The sequence below is a fragment of the Eptatretus burgeri genome, chromosome 11 (genome assembly GCF_056783735.1).
Source record: "Eptatretus burgeri isolate ZD-2024b chromosome 11, Ebu_testis_v1, whole genome shotgun sequence".
In the NCBI taxonomy this organism is placed as follows: domain Eukaryota; kingdom Metazoa; phylum Chordata; class Myxini; order Myxiniformes; family Myxinidae; genus Eptatretus; species Eptatretus burgeri.
Window position 1 is genome coordinate 7,804,335 of NC_140971.1, and position 20,552 is coordinate 7,824,886.

The following is a 20,552-nucleotide window of genomic DNA, read 5'->3' on the forward strand; positions in this document are numbered from 1 at the left end:
AGTTAGACGGGCTGGATAAAGTGGTGCATACACAGACACAGACAGTAGCTCTAACGAGCGTACACTGACAGACGGACATTACTGTGCAGGAAAGTGTCTGCCATTAGATCGGCATGTCGAGTGAACTGTCACGTTTGTCCCCGTCCGTGGATTCTGTCCGTATACAACACATGGACATGTAGAAAGAAAGAAACTCACACACACGGACACACGGAAGACAACTATGTACAAATGGTCAGCTCTTGAAAACTCGACCTCCCCCCACCACTCCCTCCCTCCCCGAAGCCCCCACCCGCCCCACCCTGGGCAAGGCAACCCAATCCGCGGGGCGCGGCCCCCGTCTCGCTTGGAAAATTTCTTGCCGCCGGCGCCTGGTGGGGCAGAGAGAGCTCTTCGGAGCGACTGGGATGGGTGGAGGGGGAGGAGGCTTGGTAGTTGTGGGATTATTTAGGGTTGGGAAGTGGGTTACGGGGTTTTCGGAGAACAGTTTGGGTAAAGAGTGTCCTGCGACATTTTTCGAGAGGAGGTGAAGGCGGGCTTGAAGGACGCTTTTATAAAGGAGAGATAAAGTCGGAGAATGTGGCGTGATTTGGGTGAAATGTCAGAATTTTGTGGTTGCTTTAGGCCTTTAGGGTCCTGTAAGGGTGAAGGGAACGGGAGGAGGGGTATACACACGGCACGTGATGGTGACACACACAGCATGAGGGTTACACACACACACACACACACACACACACACACACACACACACACACACACACACACACACACACACACACACACACACACACACACACACACACACACACACACACACTGGGATGTGGAAGAGACTGTTTGTGGGTTCGTAAAGAGGATTTATGATTGAGTGCAGGAATAGAAAATGACTTTGGGAATAATATTTAGGATTATTTATGGGTGTTTGGGAGATGGGAGTTTATTTTGTGGATTGTTCAGCTGAGTCGTCCTTTCATTGTGAACGAACAAAGTTCCGGAGGAAGGAAAAGTTGTTTGATAATGAAGGATGAATCGTTCACAAAGTCGTTTTTCTATTGGCTTGATCCTTGTGAAAGGTAATCCAAGCCTATTCCTGAACAAACAAACAAACAAACAAACAACCCCAATTATTCTCACCATTTTGTGCAATTGGCCAGGGAACGTTTTTTGGCCCAAGTCTTTCACGAACCGGCTGGCCAGGCCTGACGCTTGACTGAAGGTGGTTTGGATTTGTTCAGGAGGCCGAGGATCGCTCATCCAGTGTTTATTGTCACACCAACTGGTGTCAGCAGACGTGTCCTCCATCTTCACACGTCCATGGTCCATTTGAGGGAAGGCAGACACATTGATGCCTCGCCGTGCCTGCGAAGCACCAGGATGGCAGTTTATAGTTTGCTTGTGATTCGAACAACAGGGGTAGACAGCTCAGAAGCGACACAGAGTGCGCATTCCTGCAGGTCATCCTACCTGGGCAGACTGTTTATATTCTCGCTGGTGATGCATCAACTTCAACAAATGAAGAATCACCTGAATACCTGTGACGTACAAGGATGAATATGATTAATGAACAGGTTGGAGTGAAGCACATTGAAGCTTTCGGCGGTTGGCTCATCTGGAGAAAATGATACATCACAAGTGGGATATGTTAGGAGCAGTGGAACGTGGGAGGGAATCCTGATCCAACATGGACACCGTGACACGTGCAGTCCAGGGAACTGGACCATGCAGGTTCCGGCCTGAAGTCGTATTCTTGGAAGACATACCGGAGGATCATTGATCTTCACTGCAAGCGATGGAACCCTGTGGAAGCAGACGGGTTAGAGAGAGAGAGAGGTCTATTTATTACGTACGCACTGGAGGCGGGAGGGTGGGGGCGAGGTTGAATTGAGGAATAAAAAGGAGTGACAAGAGAGAGTACGGATGGTAGAAGAGTGTGGGAGTAGTTGGGAGAGATAGATGTGGGTAGGAGTAAGGGGAGGCCAAGGGAGCACACCTGTCCTGTTACCTTCCTGACCTTCAACTCCTGTTTCCTACACTAATGACGTGTTATCACTCTGTTTTAGTCGCATGGCTTCAGCTTGGTCCACCCTTACTCTGTATCCCTTGACAGACGACGTTGTAACTTCTTTCTTATTATACAGAACCCCCAGAATCAGATCGGTGGCTCACCCTCTGCTTTCCACACGACCGACAAACCTTTGGTGGATCAGGCTCTGGATCATCAAGTACTGGTTCATAGATCCTTCCATTGTTACAGCCTTCAGGTGGTCATTGTTGAAGGTTATGGATCTTCCCCCCTTCTCCTCCGAGAAGAACCCCGGCATATTTGCGTACGTAATAGACGACTCCCCTCTCATGACACCCGAACAGCACGTGGCATGTCAGTTTAAACCCTTCAGCAATTCCAAAAGTGTAATCGGTTTAACAACAGGTTAATAACGATGCACAACAATCAAGAATAAGTTAATATTCCGTAAATCCATTTCATTTTTTTCAACTAATTTGATTTGTGTCTTTGCGTTTAACCAATTCGTACGATTTTTTAAGTAATTCATGTTTATCTCGGTTTGCTTTGAGTGCGTCGCGCTGTTTATCGAGGGTTGCTTCGTGCTGGGATGAATTCATTACCTGTTCCCACGCTGTGAAGTCACCAAAAAAAAGGCGCCAAAAGGGCCATGGATCACGTGGCTCGCTCGCGCCCCCTCGCGGCGTCTTGGGGGTTCGGCTGCTCTGAGGCCTGATGGGGAACACAGTGGGTCAAGAAGAAAATGTAGTTAACACCAGTCGTTTTGTTAACAATCCTGACAAATGTTTCTGAAATTAACCGTGTTTGTCGCAAATATGTCTGCACAATAGATTTGATGTATTAACGAGTTCCGTCTGTTTTGGCGCGAATTCGGGACTTTCGGCTTCAAGGCAGCCATCTTTAACTGACTGAGGAGATGTCTTCCAACACAGGCACCAAGCTTCGACAAATATCTTTGAGAATTACTTAAGAGATAAATTTTGACGTCTTAATTGGACAGTTGCTGCAATCGTTAAGATATGCCATCATTAATATGAAATAGGTAAAGCCGAGAAATGAAGAAGAACCAGAGAAAACAAAATAATTGAAAAACGTACACAAATCAAACATGGTGGAGTTGAGCGTTAACGAGTTATTGTTCATCATTTTGATATTGATTTTGGTTCTTTGTCTCACGTGTGTGTGTATATATATATATATATATATATATATATATATATATATATATATATATATATATATATATATATATATATATATATATATATATATATATATATATATATATATATATATATAGTTACGGCTGTGGAAATTTGCACAACAACAGAAAGGTCCTGAGATAAGTTATGACGGTAAGTTTATGTGCAGATAGTTCCCCACCGTTGTTTAGAGGGAATTTATTCGCGTTCACCGGGCTGCGACGCTTTGAGATAGCCGTTTTTCTTTTCTCTAACATTATTTTGGACCAATCATCCCCCAACAACCAAATCGCCACCAACATCGTTCCCAAACAACCACAACCAAACCACCACCTTCACCATTTTCCCTTCACTACCATCAACAACGCAACCCCGCAAACATCGCTTCACCTCCATCCCGGAGACAACGCCATCTTCACGCTGTCAGGACGAGAGCTCCGATGATTTCTACCACGTCCGCTTTGCCGGGGTCGGAGTTCACGCTGTCAGGACGAACGCTCCGATGATTTCTACGATGTCCGCATTGCCGGGGTCGGAGTTCACGCTGTCAGGACGAGCGCTCCGATGATTTCTACCACGTCCGCATTGCCGGGGTCGGAGTTCACGCTGTCAGGACGAGCGCTCAGATTATTTCTACCACGTCCGCATTGCCGGGGTCGGAGTTCACGCTGTCAGGACGAGCGCTCCGATTATTTCTACCACGTCCGCATTGCCGGGGTCGGAGTTCACGCTGTCAGGACGAGCGCTCCGATGATTTCTACCACGTCCGCATTGCCGGGGTCGGAGTTCACGCTGTCAGGACGAGCGCTCCGATGATTTCTACCACGTCCGCATTGCCGGGGTCGGAGTTCACGCTGTCAGGACGAGCGCTCCGATGATTTCTACCACGTCCGCATTGCCGGGGTCGGAGTTCACGCTGTCAGGACGAGCGCTCCGATGATTTCTACCACGTCCGCTTTGCCGGGGTCGGAGTTCACGCTGTCAGGACGAGCGCTCCGATGATTTCTACCACGTCGGCTTTGCCGGGGTTGGAGGTCAAGGGTCAGGAGTCGATTCTCGCTTCCATGGCCCTATAAAAGGCTGAGCAAAACGGAGCTCAGGGCCAGTCGGTTTTACGGAGCTCGAGGCAGTGTCGAGAGAAGTGTCGGTGGGTCGGTTGCCAGTGTTGGTGAACGGAGCTCACAGTCAGTGGTGGGGGAGACGAGCTCGCGATCAGTTACAAGTCAGTCTGGGTTCAGTTTTCGAGAGACGGAGCTCAAGACAGCCGGTTGTGGGGAGACGGTCGTGGTGTCAGAGCGAGAGTTTGTGAACGGAGCAGGGACGCGGAGAGGGGCTCGGAGGCAAACCAGAGGGCTACGTGGAGACCACCGCCAGGAAAAGGGGCGAAGTGGAGACCACAGCCAGGGAGAGTTTGTCGGAGCCAAGGCGGTCCAGGGTGCTCGTTCGAGCGTCAACTCGCTAAAAGAGCATCGACGTGCTGAGAGAGCATCAGCAATTCCCCCATACCGAGTATCCGCGCTGAGAGAGCGCCAGTAACCCCGTCCGTTCTGTGGTGCCTGCTGTGTGACGCGAGCCTGCGCATCCGGGTGGAGAACGCCGGAGAGAGAGCTCACCGACCAAGCCAGGTGCCCGAGGACAGGCGCGGCCACGGCAGGCCGTGGGGGAGTAGACGTGATGACCTGCCCACCGTCAGGCCACGAGGGCGCGAGTAAGACCCTTCGGTCTCGTGGGCCTGACGGTTAATCCAGGCTCCACATCACATTCGGTCCACGGACCTGTCTGCCACCCTTGTCTTTGGGGGTGGCTTTTCTTTGCTTTTTGTATAAATCCATGTGGTGGCGCCGTCTAGTAAGTAGACTTGTTTAAGTGACTGTGTGTGCAAATAAAACGCTTTATTCGGTGGCAATTCTTTTATCTGCTTGCTATGACTGTACATACGTGCATGATTCATTGCTGTGACTGTAAATACGTGCAATGTCTAATAAATGTGCTTATTGAACTGTTCTCCATTCGTTGCGTCCTATCCCCTGTTTTGAAAGTGCCATCTTGCATCACGAAAGAAATTGGTAGAGGGGTGTAAGCACCCGGTAAAAACAAAATCACATCCGTCGAGGTCGGCGCTAACACCGCTCGGTCATCACAGTAGCACGGAACGGACGGCTTAAGCGGTTCGTGTCCTCGGCCGACCTGCGGCGAGGTACAAATCGCCTGGTCGACTACTCCCGCAGGTGCTTAGGGAGGTCGAATTTGGCGAGCAACCCTATCCTGCGCGGGTGGACAATTGGCACGATCGTGGTGAGGTTAAACCCCCACCCGTGACTAGCTCCTGGCGGTAGTTCCAAGGAGGGTCACGACTGAATTGTCCGACCGATGAGCGACGCGGTCACGATTCGAGTTACGCGGTCGATCGCACGCCGGCGGGCGCAAATTCGCAACACTGGTGTTCAGGAGTGTGGGATTCGAATCCACCCCGGTCGCCAACTAAATTTACGGGAGTCAGACCAGGGGTGTGCGAAGCAATCCCCCATCCCCCCCCCCAAATTACGAGCGATCTTAATTAATTTCTTCCGAGAAATAAGATGGCGTTTCAAGGCAAGCAGGTGCGGGGGTAGAAATGGATTTAGAAATGTTAGAATCCATGGCTCAGGATGAGAACCCCGAGCAGGAAATGCTTGTTGTGCAGGAACAATTTCTCCCCCAACCAAACCCAGAGCCCGAAATGGGCGCGGCAGCGGCCGCGGTGTATGACACCTCCCCTCCCCCTCTCCGTCAAAACCCCCCAATCCTTGCCGAATCGGCTCAGCCGAGTGTACTCGACATGATCTTACAGGCAATGACTTCTGCTTTCGGCTGCTCCTGTTGGGGGTCGCCACAGCGGATCATCCATATGATCCGCATAGTGATTTGGCACATATTTTACGCCGGATGCCCTTCCTGACGCAACCCTGGTCGCCTCTTACGACACAGGGATATGGTACACCTATTTTAATCAGGGTATACACCGGCCCAGTATACTGTTACTCATTTCGCCGACCTCAGAAGGATGACAGGCTGAGTCAACCCCCTGGTGTATTAATTCAGTGGCCCAACGGGGCTTGAACTCAGGACCTTTTGGATCCCAAGCCGCTTCCCTAACCACTGCACCAACACCAGGCTTATCTTACGGGCAATGAACGAGATGAAAACAAATGCGCAGGAAATGAATGTGAAAATGGATGGCAATGTACAAACGCTGTGGGAAGAAATGCAGTACATGGGTGCGGGCCTGCAGAATGGGCTGGAGAAAGTATAGGAGGGACAAGACGAGTTAAAGGGGGAAATGGAAAAAACACAAGGACAGTAGAGCAATTAAAGAAAGAACAGGGGAAAACAAGGGAGGTAATGGGTGAAGAGGTGACTGAGTTGCCAGAGACACGGGAGATAGAGGGTGAATTGGACGGGGTTAAGGACGAGCACACACACACACACGGAGGTAGTGGAGGATAATGGGGGCGAGCTCGCAGAATGTCTCGAGACCCGGTGCGAGCAGCTGGATAGCCTCCTCCAGGAACGAGGGGAGGGAATATTCCCCCTTGAAGCGGTTCACGACCAGGTGGGTCCGGTCGAGCTTCGCGGAGTTGAGGGGGCGAGTGCTGTTGACGGGTGCACGGAGAGCTTGGGGGGTATAGAAGCCCCGGAAACCTTTGGGGTGGCACGAATCCCCAGTGTGGTAATGAGTGTGGTGTCGAAATGAGTGTTCACAAGTGTGGCAAAATGCGTGCTGCAACGCACGCATAACGTGGGTGCAAGGGCGTGTGTGAAAGCGACCGCATGTGTGGAAGAAACACCGCGTGTGACAGAAACCCCCGAGTGTGAAAGAGACCCCTTGCGTGAGTGGTGTGTTCACGAGTGTGCCGAAGTGCGTGCCTCCCAGCACGCAGTGTGTGGATAAGGTGCCGTGTGAGGAAGAAGCACCATGTGTGAAAGGAACCACGGGGGCGGGTGAACGGCCGTGTGTGAATGGAACCACGTGTGCGAGTGAAAGGCCGTGTATGAGAGGGACAGCGTGTGTGAGGGAGATGACGGTGGGCATGAGGGAGCACACAGCCGCATCTCCGAGAGTGAGTGTAATGGTGAGGTGTGTGAGTCTCATGACACGCGGGAGTTTGAGTGCGTGGAGGGAATGGAGACGACGACGGCGACAGAGGGACAAAGGCCGGGTAGCGGCCGTAGATGTTTTGCGGACCGCGCCGGGTTTACCCAGCGGTGAGCGCGAGGTTCGTGTCGTGCTACGCACGAGACCGCCACATGCGCGCTTGCGTAAGTGAAACCCGGTCCGTAAATGCCAGCGGTGGATGTTTCCGATCCCGCGGACGGACAAAAGGTAGGCTGGATTACGGATTTGGACTGGATGGGTTCTCCACGCGAACGTGTTTGTGTAAAGCTCCGACGAGCAGAGCACAAGTGTTCGCGTGGGGAACCCCTCGAAACGCGAGGCTTGTTTTGAATGCGCAGGGTGACGTCATGGCTGCACGTAGGGTTGGAATCCGGCAGGAGGGAGATCCCTGTCGGATGGTACCGTCCAAGAGGGACGAGGTACGCGAACAGCTGCCATGACGTCACGGGCAAGGTGCGCAGGTTGCGAGTTGCCGCGCTGGTGCACGCATTAAAAAAAAAAGCAAGCCTCACTTCGGGTGAACAGGATTCCCGGGCAAGGGGTGGAAGACCCCCCTGCCAGGGCACAGGATGACACTAGTTAGGGGGAAGGGTTAGTGATAGTTAGACCGGCTTCATGGGGCAGGGGTAACTCCTCATGGGGCCTGTGGAATGGATTAGTTCAAGGGATCCAGTTGAGATTTAGAATGGGGAGAAATGGATTTATTTTGGATTTGGAGACAGTGACGACTTTGAGTGTGTAGAGGGGACGTAGCTTAGCTACGTAGGTTAAAAGGAACGTGCCACAGTGTAAGGGACGACGAGGGAGCACGAGGTTGTTAGGGGAGGCAATTAGAAGAATGGCAGAATCAGCGAAGTGCGAGTTGAGGAATGGAAAGTGTACTTGATGAGTGAGTGAGGCCAGCGGATCTGAGTGTATGGAGCGAATGTGGAATGCATGGTGCGATGAGTGATTTGGGGGAGGAGTGATTTCCACCCAAGGGACCTCGGGGTCAGAGTAATGTGAGTTAGGGTGTTAGTCAAATTGACAAAATGGAGGTCGTTTTGCTGTTGGTGGGAACGTAGGCTCAAACCCCGTTTGGAGGGGTGCAGGAACCCTGTTGACGGGCTGGGAGCGTGGCTGCGAATGGTGAGTATCGCTGAGTGGGTACCCCGGGCACCGGGCTCGTCGGCCGTGGTAGGCCAAGGGTCCAGTGGGGGCCGGGATAGCGTAGTGGGCACGGGTGCGCCCGCATGATGTGGGGGCCCGGGGCGCCATTGGCCGCGTGGGCAGTGCATTGGGCATGGGCACCCAGGGAAGGGGCCCAGGTGCCAGCCTGCCACGTGAGCGTTTCAGGGGAGTCGCCAGGGAGGGCACTCCCCGGTGTTTAGGGAGCTGGTAGGCTCGGAGGCAGTATATTTCCCCGGGGTGCCATCGTTGGGGAATCCGCAGAGGGTAGATCCTGCCAAGGGAGCCACGCGTCCCAGCCACGAGACCGTGCGAGGGCACGGGAGGAAAATTGGAGGGTGAGGCCCGAAATCGTGAGGACACCAACACAGGCGACGGGAATCTTTGTTGATAGAGCCGATAGTTTGAGCGAGAGGCGCTTGTTGAAAGCCCCGGGGTAGTTTAAGGAATAAATGTTAGGGTAGATTAGGAAGTGTACCCCTCCACACCATCCATCCCTTCGCTCTCGTTGTGGGCCGCTGGACCCACTTTGGGTTTAGATCGCTGAAGTCTGAGGAGGCAATTCTGAGGCTTCATAGGGCCTCGACACAGGACACCAGCTCTCCCTTATTCCCCTCCAGGAAGGGAACGTAGGGGTTGGGAGTAGGCTCGATGACAAGATAGGTTAGCCGAACAAAGACGATAAAGGGGGTTAGGGGACGATTTATAGAAGGGAAGTGAAAATAAAAATAAAAACAAAAAAAATAAGTTGGGGCTAAATTGGGTTTTGCAAATTAAGGGAGTGGGTATGGACAGAGACAGGCAAAGGCGATAGGATGGGAGGGAGACAGTAGGTAGGTCCGAACCCGCCTTCCGAGTGGCCAGCACCACCGCACTCCCTCCACCAACCTCCATTGAACAAGGCCTGTGCCGGCCACGTCATCGGCTGGCTGTTACTGCAAGGCCTGTGCAGGTCGGATCGTCTGCTGGCTGTTACTGCAAGGCCTGTACCGGTCAGCTTCACTGCCGGATGTTTTTGTTACAGCGGCGTTGTGATGCCACGCCTTGCCTGCCTGCCTTTGCCATGACCCATGCCTGCTGCCCCGTTCTGTTTTGCATTTCCCCCGCTGTTCATTACCATGTGTGCCAGGATCATTGCGCAAGCCGCAAGGACTGCCCTGTTGGCAGCCGCAACACGGGACTGCACTGGCGGCCCGTGTACCGCTTTTGGTCACTGCATTCATTTCAATAGGGGGGGGGGCTTGGACTGCATGTGAGTAGCCTGGCTCCCTGCTGTGACTTTTGCTCTTTTTTTTCACAGAGTCCATCGATCCTGGGCCATGGTTCAGTGTAAATTTTGTAAGTTAAGTTGTTAAGTTGTAATGTAAACATGAGTGCGCCCCCGGCATGTATGTCTTAGCGCCGGCAATTTAGTGAAGTCGTCTGTATGAGTGGGTTTGTTTAGTTAGTTACTCAGACCGTAGGTTAATTATTTTGGGGACATGAATACACTGAATGTCGTACTCAGGGATCCGAAGGTAAAGTGTATGAGGGGAGAACTACACATGATGGCACACGAAAATTCGGCGACTCGGGACAAGTCTGTAAAAAGGGGAAGGGGTAGTGTTACGGCTGTGGAAATTTGCACAACACCAGAAAGGTCCTGAGATCAGTTATGCCGGTAAGTTTATGTGCAGATAGTTCCCCACCGTTGTTTAGAGGGAATTTATTCGTGTTCACCGGGCTGCGACGCTTTGAGATAGCCGTTTTTCTTTTCTCAAACATTATTTTGGACCACTCATCCCCCAACAACCAAATCGCCACCACCAACATCGTTCCCAAACAACCACCACCAAACCACCACCACCACCACCACCTTCGCCCTTTACCCTTCACTACCATCAACAACGCCACCCCGCAAACATCGCTTCACCTCCATCCCGGAGACAACGCCATCTTCACGCTGTCAGGACGAGCCCTCCGATGATTTCTACCACGTCCGCTTTACCAGGGTCAGAGTTCACGTTGTCAGGATGAGCGCTCCGATGATTTCTACCACGTCCGCTTTGCCAGGGTTGGAAGTCAAGGGTCAGGGGTCGATTCTCGCTTCCCCGGCCCTATAAAAGGGCGAGCAGAACGGAGCTCAGGGCCAGTCGGTTTTAGGGAGCTCGAGGCAGTGTCGAGAGAAGTGTCGGTGGGTCGGTTGCCAGTGTTGATGAACGGAGCTCGCGATCAGTTACAATTCAGTCTGGGTTCAGTTTTCGAGAGACGGAGCTCAAGACAGCTGGTTGTGGGGAGATGGTCGTGGTGTCAGAGCGAGAGTTGGTGAACGGAGCAGGGACGCGGAGAGGGGCTCGGAGGCAAACCAGAGGGCTACGTGGAGACCACCACCGGGAAAAGGGGCAAAGTGGAGACCACAGCCAGGGCGAGTTTGTCAGAGCCAAGGCGGTCCAGGGTGCTTGTTTGAGCGTCAACTCGCTAAAAGAGCATTGACTGGCAAAGAGGGCATCGACGTGCTGAGAGAGCATCAGCAATTCCCCCCTACCGAGCGTCCGCGCAGAGAGAGCACGCCGGTAACCCCGTCTCGCTGAGAGAGCATTGACCTGGTGAGAGAGCATCGACGTGCCGAGAGAGCACCAGCAATTTCCTCCCATACCGAGCATCCGCGCTGAGAGAGCGCTGGAAACCCCGTCTCGCTGAGAGAGCATCGACGTGCTGAGAGAGCACCAGCAATTTCCTCCCATACCGAGCATCCACGCTGAGAGAGTGCCAGTAACCCCATCCGTTCCATGGTGCCTGCTGTGTGGCGCGAGCCTGCGCATCCGTGTGGAGAACGCCGGAGAGAGCTCACCGACCAACCAGGGTGCCCGAGGACAGGCGTGGCCACGCCAGGCCGTGGGGAAGTAGACGTCACGACCTGCCCACCGTTGCGCCACGAGGGCGCGGGTAAGTCCCTTCGGTCTCGTGGGCCTGACCGCTCATCCAGGCTCCACGTCACATTCGGTCCACGGACCTGTATGCCACCCTTGTCTTTGGGGGTGGCTTTTCTTTGCTTTTTGTATAAATGCATGTGGTGGCACCGTCTAGTAAGTAGACTTGTTTAAGTGACTGTGTGTGCAAATAAAACGCTTTATTCGGTGGTAATTCTTTTATCTGCTTGCTTTGATTGTACATACGTGCATGATTCATTGCTGTGACTGTAAATACGTGCAATGTCTAATAAATGCGCTTATTGAACTGTTTCCCGTTCGTTGCGTCCTATTCCCTGTTTTGAAAGTGCCATCTTGCATCACGGAAGAAATTTGTAGAGGGGTGTAAGCACCCGGGAAACAGAATCACATACATCGAGGTCGGCGATCACACCGCTCGGTCATCACTGTAGCACGGAACTGACCGCTTAAGCGGTTCGTGTCCTCGGCCGACCTGCGGAGAGGTACGATCGCCCGGTCGACTACTCGCGCAGGTACTTAGGGAGGTCGAATTTGGCGAGCAACCCTATCCTGCGCGGGTGGGCAATTGGCACGATCGTGGTGAGGTTAAACCCCCACCCGTGACTAGCTCCTGGCAGTAGTTCCAAGGAGGGTCACGACTGAATTGTCCGACCGGTGGGCGACGCGGTCACGATTCGAGTTACGCGGCCGATCGCACGCCGGCGGGCGCGAATTCGCAACAATATATATGTTATCTTCAGAACAAACTCTTCGTTCATTACACTGTAATGTAAAGATTGGCTGCTGCTCTTTCAAGGTGCATATCAAGTTTTTATTTAAATCAGGATGGTTTCACCAATCGTCTTGTTTTTTTTTTTGTTTCTTTCCAGTCATAAAATTAACAATTTGCGGTGATATCACATGATAAAAGTGAATATTGAAATTTAATTATTTGCGTTCCGACGTAATCCGACGTAAGTAACAGTAGTAATAGATCGTGGGCCAATAGTCAAAACCATCCCCGCCCCCCCCCCCCCTGGGGATTTTTGCAGACTATAATTTTTGAATAGCCTGATAGATGTCTTTTTGAAATCAGCTTGTCTGCAAGCAGAATTTTGGTGGAATAAAAGTATAGGCTATGTTAACTGTACCTTGCTGACGCAATTTTGATAATTTTAGGAATGGGGGGGTGGGGTGAGATTTTGCTATTTTCTTGTGTACTTCTGAGTGAATCGTGCTGAATTTCACCTTGCTGTATTTAGAAAAGCTGTTCTTTATAAAAACATGAAGAAAATTTAATTGACCCAAAGATCAATGACGTCACAGCGGGTCCATTTGTTTGGGTGTGCGTGTGCGTGTGGGCCCATCCGTAAGTAGGAATTGTACAAGTGCTCTTAGCTGTACATACGTGCTTCTCTATGAGTCGTGATAACTCTGCTTCTTGCGTGCTCCCCCCCCCCACCCCCATTATCAATAAATAGCTTTGTTAAATGTATCAGTTCATTGCTGTATTTCTTCTATTGGCTTAGCATGATGCGCGTTGGTGAATTATAAAGGCTGTTGCCGCTGTAAAGGGACATTTGGACCGACGGGACTTCGGCAACCATCCGCTCGGGTTGCGCATGGGTCGAGCACGCTAACTGCTCGACTCGTACGGGTGCCGTCGAGGGTGTGAATACTCGGTAACTCGCCACGTGGATCTCCAGGTATTTTGAAAATTGGCAAATAACCCTGTACCATGTGGTAGAATTATTGACAATTCACGGTCTGATAAGGGACCCGTACTTTGAGTTTTCCGAAAAGGTACGACCTAAATTCCGGGTGTTCGGTGGAGTCGACTCTGCAGCTCCATCTAGCGGTCATGCTTGTCGCCGATACCCGGCTCGCAACAGTATATCATCCAGTCGTACGACCACAAAAGGAATGGACTTCGGTAAGTTTTCCAGGAAGTTCTGAAAAATAGCTGGGGCCGATGATATACCAAATGGTAGACGGTTGTAACGATACAGACCATGATGTGTATCGATCGTCGTGTAGTCCTTTGAATCCTCATCCAACTCCAGCTGCATGTAAGGTGAGAGGTCCAACTTAGACCACTGTTTTCCACCACTCATCTCCGCTAGAAGATCCTCCACTTTTGGAATGGGATACAGGTCAACCAGGGCTGCCTGGTTAAAGGTAGATTTGTAGTCCCCACATATCCTCACTGAAGCATCTGACTTCAAAACAGCCACAATTGGAGAGGCCCATTTTGAATACTTGACCCTCTCCACTAGGCCCTCTGACTCTAAGCGGTCAAGTTCATGGTCAATCTTTTGCTTCAGAGCAAATGCCACTGGTCTGGCCTTCAAAAACTTGGGCTTACAGTCTGGCTTGGCATACAATGTAGCTTTCATGCCAACCACCCAACCTGTATCCCCAACAAATAAGTCCTCATAATCAGCCAACACTGCTGCCTCTGGGCGACTATGCATCTTCAGCTGCTTGATCTCCGCCTAGTTCAACTTCAACTGTTCAAGCCAGTTTCTGCCCAACAAACTGGGCCCGCTCTTAGTAACCACCACTCGCAATAATAATTTTTGCTGACCTCTATATCTCACTATGATATCAGCCTCCCCGACCAAGGGGACTGTTTCACCAGTGAACGTCTTAATAGTACGGAGAGAACGGAGCAATGGTGGTCTGCTTTCCAAAGACTCATACACCTTCTAACTGATGACAGAGCAGGATGCTCCCGTATCTATCTCCATGTCAACCTTGGTGCCTTCCATTTCCACTGTGCATGTAAAAGCTCCAGAACTGGACGTGTGATGCAGTGTATCATACTCCACGTTATCACACTCCACTGAGGAGTAATTCCTGTACCTGGACGTCTCCGATTCTGGTGCGGCCTCCTCCGTTGATGAATCCATACAATGGACTCTAGACTTTGGTTGAGTCACTTCCCGACGATTGGAGTCCACCTTCCTCCCACAACGTCTCGCAATATGACCCATTTTACCGCAACGAAGACACGATTCGGTTTTAAATCGGCAACTGCTCGGAGCATGTTTTCCACCAACAGCTGACGGTCCTCGATGGCATAAACGACAACATCTGGACTGTACTCGACGATGGGTTCCCCACAGAACCTTCACGAATCGCAGCAGCTCCACGTCGAGTTGACTCATGAGCCAATGCCGGTCACACCTTGACGTTTTAGCCAGCGTATGTCAACGTATCAAAATGTATGTAAAACGCTGGCGTACGCTGAACTATTGAAGTTTTTTTTTAATTTTTGGGCGTATAATAACGTGTTGGACGTATGCATAACGTATTAGTAACGTACACAGAACGTTTTAATCACATATAGATAACTTATACCAACGAATGCTGAGCGTGTTGTCGGCGTTCACAACCTATGCCCAACGATAGTCTAACTTATGCATAGCGCGGCAGCGTATTGCCGACGATCACGTGGCGTAGGCTATTAATAGGCTGTGGCTCGACGATTCAAATCACAACCGCACTAGACATCGAAGTGTGAAGCTGCTGTCACACCTTGACGTTTTAGCCAGCGTATGCCGACGTATGAAAAATTTGCCGAACCAAGCTGGCACACGTCGAATACGTTATAGGTAAGTTTTGTATACGTTAATAACATGCTGGCATACGTCGTAGTACGCTGGCATACGTCATTGTACGCCGAAAAATTTTCAGCATGTTGAAAATTTCTCGACGTACGACACACATTCCACATACGCTGGCACAAGTTGTAGGCACGCTACATGATCGTTGACACACGCTACTTGTAAGGTACTCATAAGTCGAAACACGTCAATGTAATGGTTAGCGTCAGTGTTCCAGACGCCCTGGTATTTTTTTTCGGTATGACGGTTATGATTTAAATCGTTGAGCGGCAGCCTTTTAATTAATTATATTACGTTATAACCGCACTAGAAATCCAAGTGTTAACATGACCGTCATACCAAAGAAAAAAAAAACAAAAAAAAAAACAGGGAGTCTGGAACACTGACGCTAACCATTACATTGACGTGTTTCGACTTATAAGTACCTTACAAGTAGCGTGTGTCGAAGTCTGTCAACGATCGCGTAACGTGCCTTCAACACGTTACTCATAGGTTAGAAATAAGTTTCGGATACGCTAAACATTACCTCGACGTGTTTCGACTTATGAGTAAGTTACAAGTAACGTGTGTCGACGTGTGTCAACGATCGCTGTGTCAAGTGCCTACAACTTATGGCCAGCATTATGCGGAACGTGTGAGTCATACGCTGGCATACGTCGGGAAATTTCAAGCATGGAAAATTTGTCTAACAGCTTGGCAAACTACGACGTATGCCAGCGTTCTACGGTGTATGCCAGCGCACTATGACGTATGTCTTAACGTATACAAACTTACCCATAACGTATTCGACGTCTGCCGGCGTTTTAGCCCAATTTTGCATACGTCAGGCATACGTTGGCTAAATCGTCAAGGTGTGACAGGGCCTTATGTTGGGTTCTCGATCTAGTCGAAAAAAAAATTCAAAATTTTTTTTTTTGAGATTTGTTCTACCCTTATTATCAGTATTTCTGTCGATATGTTTGTCTGTTGGGTTGTTGATCGAGTCGAAAATTTTTTTTTTGATCTACCCTTATTATCAGTATTTCCGTCGATATGTCTGTCTGTCTGTTGGCTGTTCTTAGAGCACCCTTATTCTGGACATTTCCATCTGTCTGTCTGTCCGCAAAACTTTGGTCAAGCCGAGGGGCTAAACCACTCAACCGATTCCAATGAAATTTGGTAGGTAGGACCAATATTTCTGGGAATCGTGTGCTTTCGAATATGGGACCCCGGGCCCTAGCAACAGCATAGCAACGGCCCTTTAAAGTGGTCAAAAAAAATCCCCCAAAAAATCCCCCCCAAAAAAAAAAATCGAAAAATTGAAGCTTAGAGTTCTGTGCGCAATCTATCTCGCTCCCTTCATGCCAATTTACAGCCCTCACAAAAAATATTTGTAGGAGGAGATAGGTTTTGGGCGAGTACATGTCAAACATTTCAGAAACGGTTAATTGCGAATATCTCTAAGAGAAAGAGTCAGATTTTGATGAAACTTGGGTGAAATGTGTACAATGTGGCTAGCATGTACACAAAAATGAATGGTTGCTATGCACACCTCCGTTGCTAAACAACAGTAAATACTTTATCGTACACTTATTGTGGACTGTACAAAAAAAATCAATACCTCCGAAACTGGACCTCCGAGGGACCTGTTTTTTCTCTGTGCCCAAGGAGAATGTCTTACAGCATCATATAAAAAAATAAAATCTTTAGCGAATAGATAAATGGAATTACCAGGGCTGCCATTTGTTGGAGTCTCTTTGAAAACATGCCTGAAATTTCACAAGGCGGGGTTCTGGGCACAAACGAAGAGGGCTGTGATAATTATATTTATTGTGCGAAATTGATTGATAGCGTGTACATGAATATCAGCTAGTCGCGTCAGCCAGCTTTCCATCTAGAGCGAGCAGCCATGTCACCTTCCGGCTTGTCTGTCTGTCTGTCCCACTGTTCGGTCCAGTGCTCCGTTAATACAATGGCGATTTCGATGAAACTTGGTTGGTAGGTTCATACCATGACCTAGTTGTGTGCAAATGAGAACTGTTGCTATGGACACCACCATTGCCTAGCAACGGGACTTTGAAATTTTTGAAAAAAAATCAAAAAAAATAATTTTTCCGAAAATCAAAAATCGGGCCATGAGCGACTGTGGGCAATACATTCAGCCATATTGTCAAAAATTTCCAGCCGGATCCTATGAAAACTGTCGGAGAAGATAGACTTTGAATGAACCCTGGTCGAAAACAATAAAAAAACGAAGTTCGTTATATCTCAGAGACTGAGTCAGATATTCATGAAACTGGTATGGTAGGTTCATGGTATGTCCTAGTTATGTGTGAGAAAGAACCGTTGCTATGGACCCCTCCGTTGCCTAGTAACGGCCGAAAAACCTCTAAATGTGGGGGTATTTTAACGAAAAAACAATCTGAAGCATTAACCCTTGAAGCTAGAATCATGAATTTTATTGTGCTTAATCCTCAGGTCATTCCCCATCGAACGGGCCCATCACATCAGGTTCTATTGGGTAGTCGACTACCCATGTCTGCAAGGCCGGATTTACTTGCTTGTGGGCCCTAGGCCAAACCTTATCAGTGTCCCCCCCCCCAAAAAAAAAAATATCGTAATATTGTAATGTAAAAAAAAAAAGAATTATAACATAATGCAACACATCAATAATTTAAAATCATATTAGTACATCAGTGTACATCAAAGTAAATCAAGTTCCATATCATGTACATCTTACACATAGGAATAATGGAAAAAAATACAATGAAACTGAAGCATAATAAATTTTGCAAGCACAACTATGTGAAGTTCAAAATGACATTTTCCTGCTTTTTTCTATGGCAAACTTCTCAATGATACTGTTTGTGTCAAGGGATTGTCGGAGGTCAGAATATAATAAATCAGGTAAGCATAAAGTAATAATAAATTAGTTCAAGTCTAGTTTAAGAGATACCAATATCACAAAATAAGAGCACAAAAAACACACGTAATATAACAACGAAGTCCACTAAATACAACACGTAATGTATATAATCTACAGATAGCTAGATAGATGGTGGGAAACGGGCATTTAAAAATGTACTGTTATATTTTTCGTTACCTTATTTTATTTTATTCATTTTACTATAGGGCCGACTTGCCTACTCCTTGGCCGAGCAGAGAACCTACAAGTCCCCGGTGGGCCCCCAGGTACTGGTGGGCCCGAGGCCAATGGCCTATGTTGCCTCTTGGAAAATCCGGCCCTGCATGTCCGCCTACCGGCTTGTCTTCAATGTAAGTCCGTCAGTTTCCAACAGCCTCTTTTGAAGGCTTTCGTTACTCACCCCAAATATGAACTGGTCACCTATCAACTCATCAAGCATCAGCCCGTACTCAGTGTTTGCTTCCTTCTCGTCGTTCTGCAAGGAACGAACCGATGGATTGCTCCGGTCTTTGCAAGCAAAACCCCTCAAGTTGAAATGCGCCAGAGTTTCATGAGGCTTCGGTGAAAAATGTTCTTTAACAATTTCCACGATCTCTTCAAAATCGACTTCTCCTGGATGCTGGGTGCACACGGTGACCGGATGACTGCGCATGTTTCAGCTCCCACAACCGACAACAAAATGGCGCGCCTCGTGCCGCCCTCCGTGATATCGTTCGCCTCGTAGTAAAATGACAAACGTTCCACGTAAGCATCCCACGACTGCTCGGAGTTGAACTCCTCCACTTTCCCGTACGCAGCCATCGTTTACCTTCGTCGCCAAATGTTACATTTGAAGCCAGGAACGAGGCCAGAACGACAGAGTCTCTCCAGGAACAGTCAACACATCTTTAATGCCCCCATGGGCTCGTACAGTGTGCACGTTTCCGCCCAATTCCGACCACGCCCCCTCTATCGACTCTCCATCCCACATTCCTACGAACTGATGCTTCCTTTGCCCAAACAGGATGCTTGCCACATCCTGCCCGGGGCCGTACACTTGGAGCGAGGCTTTTTTTTCTTCCTCTTTTGCATCACCATGGTGGCGGTTTTCGGCTTGCCCGTTCGTCCCTTCCATCGGACGATCCTTGGGGCCTTGTCGTCGCCCTGCGCATCACAACCAGCGCTCGCTTTCGAGGGATTCCCCACGCACGCCATGTTCCTCACGCACGCCATGACACTCGTACCATACTCACCTTTTGACACACATTTCAGCACACTCGCCCCACTCATACTCTTAACCACACACACCGGGACATTCATATCGGGGATTCGTGCTACCACAAGCAATCCCGGGGTTTCCATACCCCCCCCCCCACAAACTCCGCGTGTACCCGTTCACAGCACTCATCCCCTCAACCCCATGCATTGCATTTCACCTCTCTGGGTTTGCATACCACCCTTTAGTGTTTGCATATCGAGGGTGTTCACGTCCATTTTGTTTTACATTTGTTGCGCATTCGTTTTCATTTCAGCATCCATCCGTTGCATCATCAGTATTAATTGTTTGATGCCCGATGGCTCTCGCGAAGCCGATCTGCCACGGCCGGTCATGGACCCGACAGGAATCGGGAGGAAACTTTGATGGAGGGGGGGGTGTCATATGCCGCCCCTGCGCCCATTACGAACTCTGAGCTTGGTTGCGGGGGCACGACTTCTTGCATGGGGGTGGTGTCCTGGACCATGGGTTCCTCTACACTACTACCACTACCCACCTGTTTCAGACCGTCTTAGTTAGACATGTTGTGTGTTGGGACCAAAATTTAATATCGCTCGCAATTTGGGGGAACAGGGGGATTTGCTCCGCACCCCTGGTCCGAATCTCCTGAATTTCTCGATGGAGGCCGAGGGGCTGGATCGCACTCCTGACTAGCAATTTGTTGTGGGCCGGGTATCGGCTGCGAGCACGACTGCTCGGTGGAGCAGTATGGTCGACTCGACCGAACACACGGAATCTAGATCGTACCTTTTGGAAAACTCCGAGGGTACGGGGCCCTTACAGGACCGTAAATCGTCAATAATTCCACCACGTGGGACAGGGTTATTTGCCAAACTTCAAAATACTTAGAGGCCCACGTGGCGAACTACCGATTATTCACACCTTCGACGGAACTCGAACGGGACGAGTCGTTTCCATGCTCGACCCGTGCGTAACCCGAGCAGATGGTTACCGAGGGTCCGTCGGTCCAAATGCACACAACTACGGCAACAATGGCCTTCTTTAATTCCCCAACACGCACCGTGTTAAACCAATGACGAAAACACAGAAACTAGCTGATACATTTAACAGGAGATTTATTTACAATAGGGAAAGGGGAGACAGAGCAGAATAAACACCGAATATAGACATGCATTGTACAAAGAGTCCCCGGTGAGTACTTAACAATGTCTACTTACAGACGGGCCCACAAACACACACACACACACACACACACACACACACACACACACACACACACACACACACACACACACACACACACACACACACATACACACACACACCCAAAAGAAACGGTGGGCCA

General features: G+C 49.7%; 1 long non-coding RNA gene across 1 annotated transcript; it reads right to left on the reverse strand.

Annotated features, from left to right (window-relative positions):
* Positions 1–1,228: 1,228 nt before the first annotated feature.
* LOC147016435 (uncharacterized) lies at positions 1,229–18,736 on the reverse strand. Its single transcript, XR_015049047.1, has 5 exons — positions 18,392–18,736; positions 2,626–2,734; positions 1,631–1,797; positions 1,465–1,532; positions 1,229–1,359 (listed from the first exon to the last, which is right to left on the reverse strand). It is a non-coding gene; the product is annotated as an uncharacterized LOC147016435 (long non-coding RNA).
* Between the last annotated feature and the right edge of the window lie 1,816 nt (positions 18,737–20,552).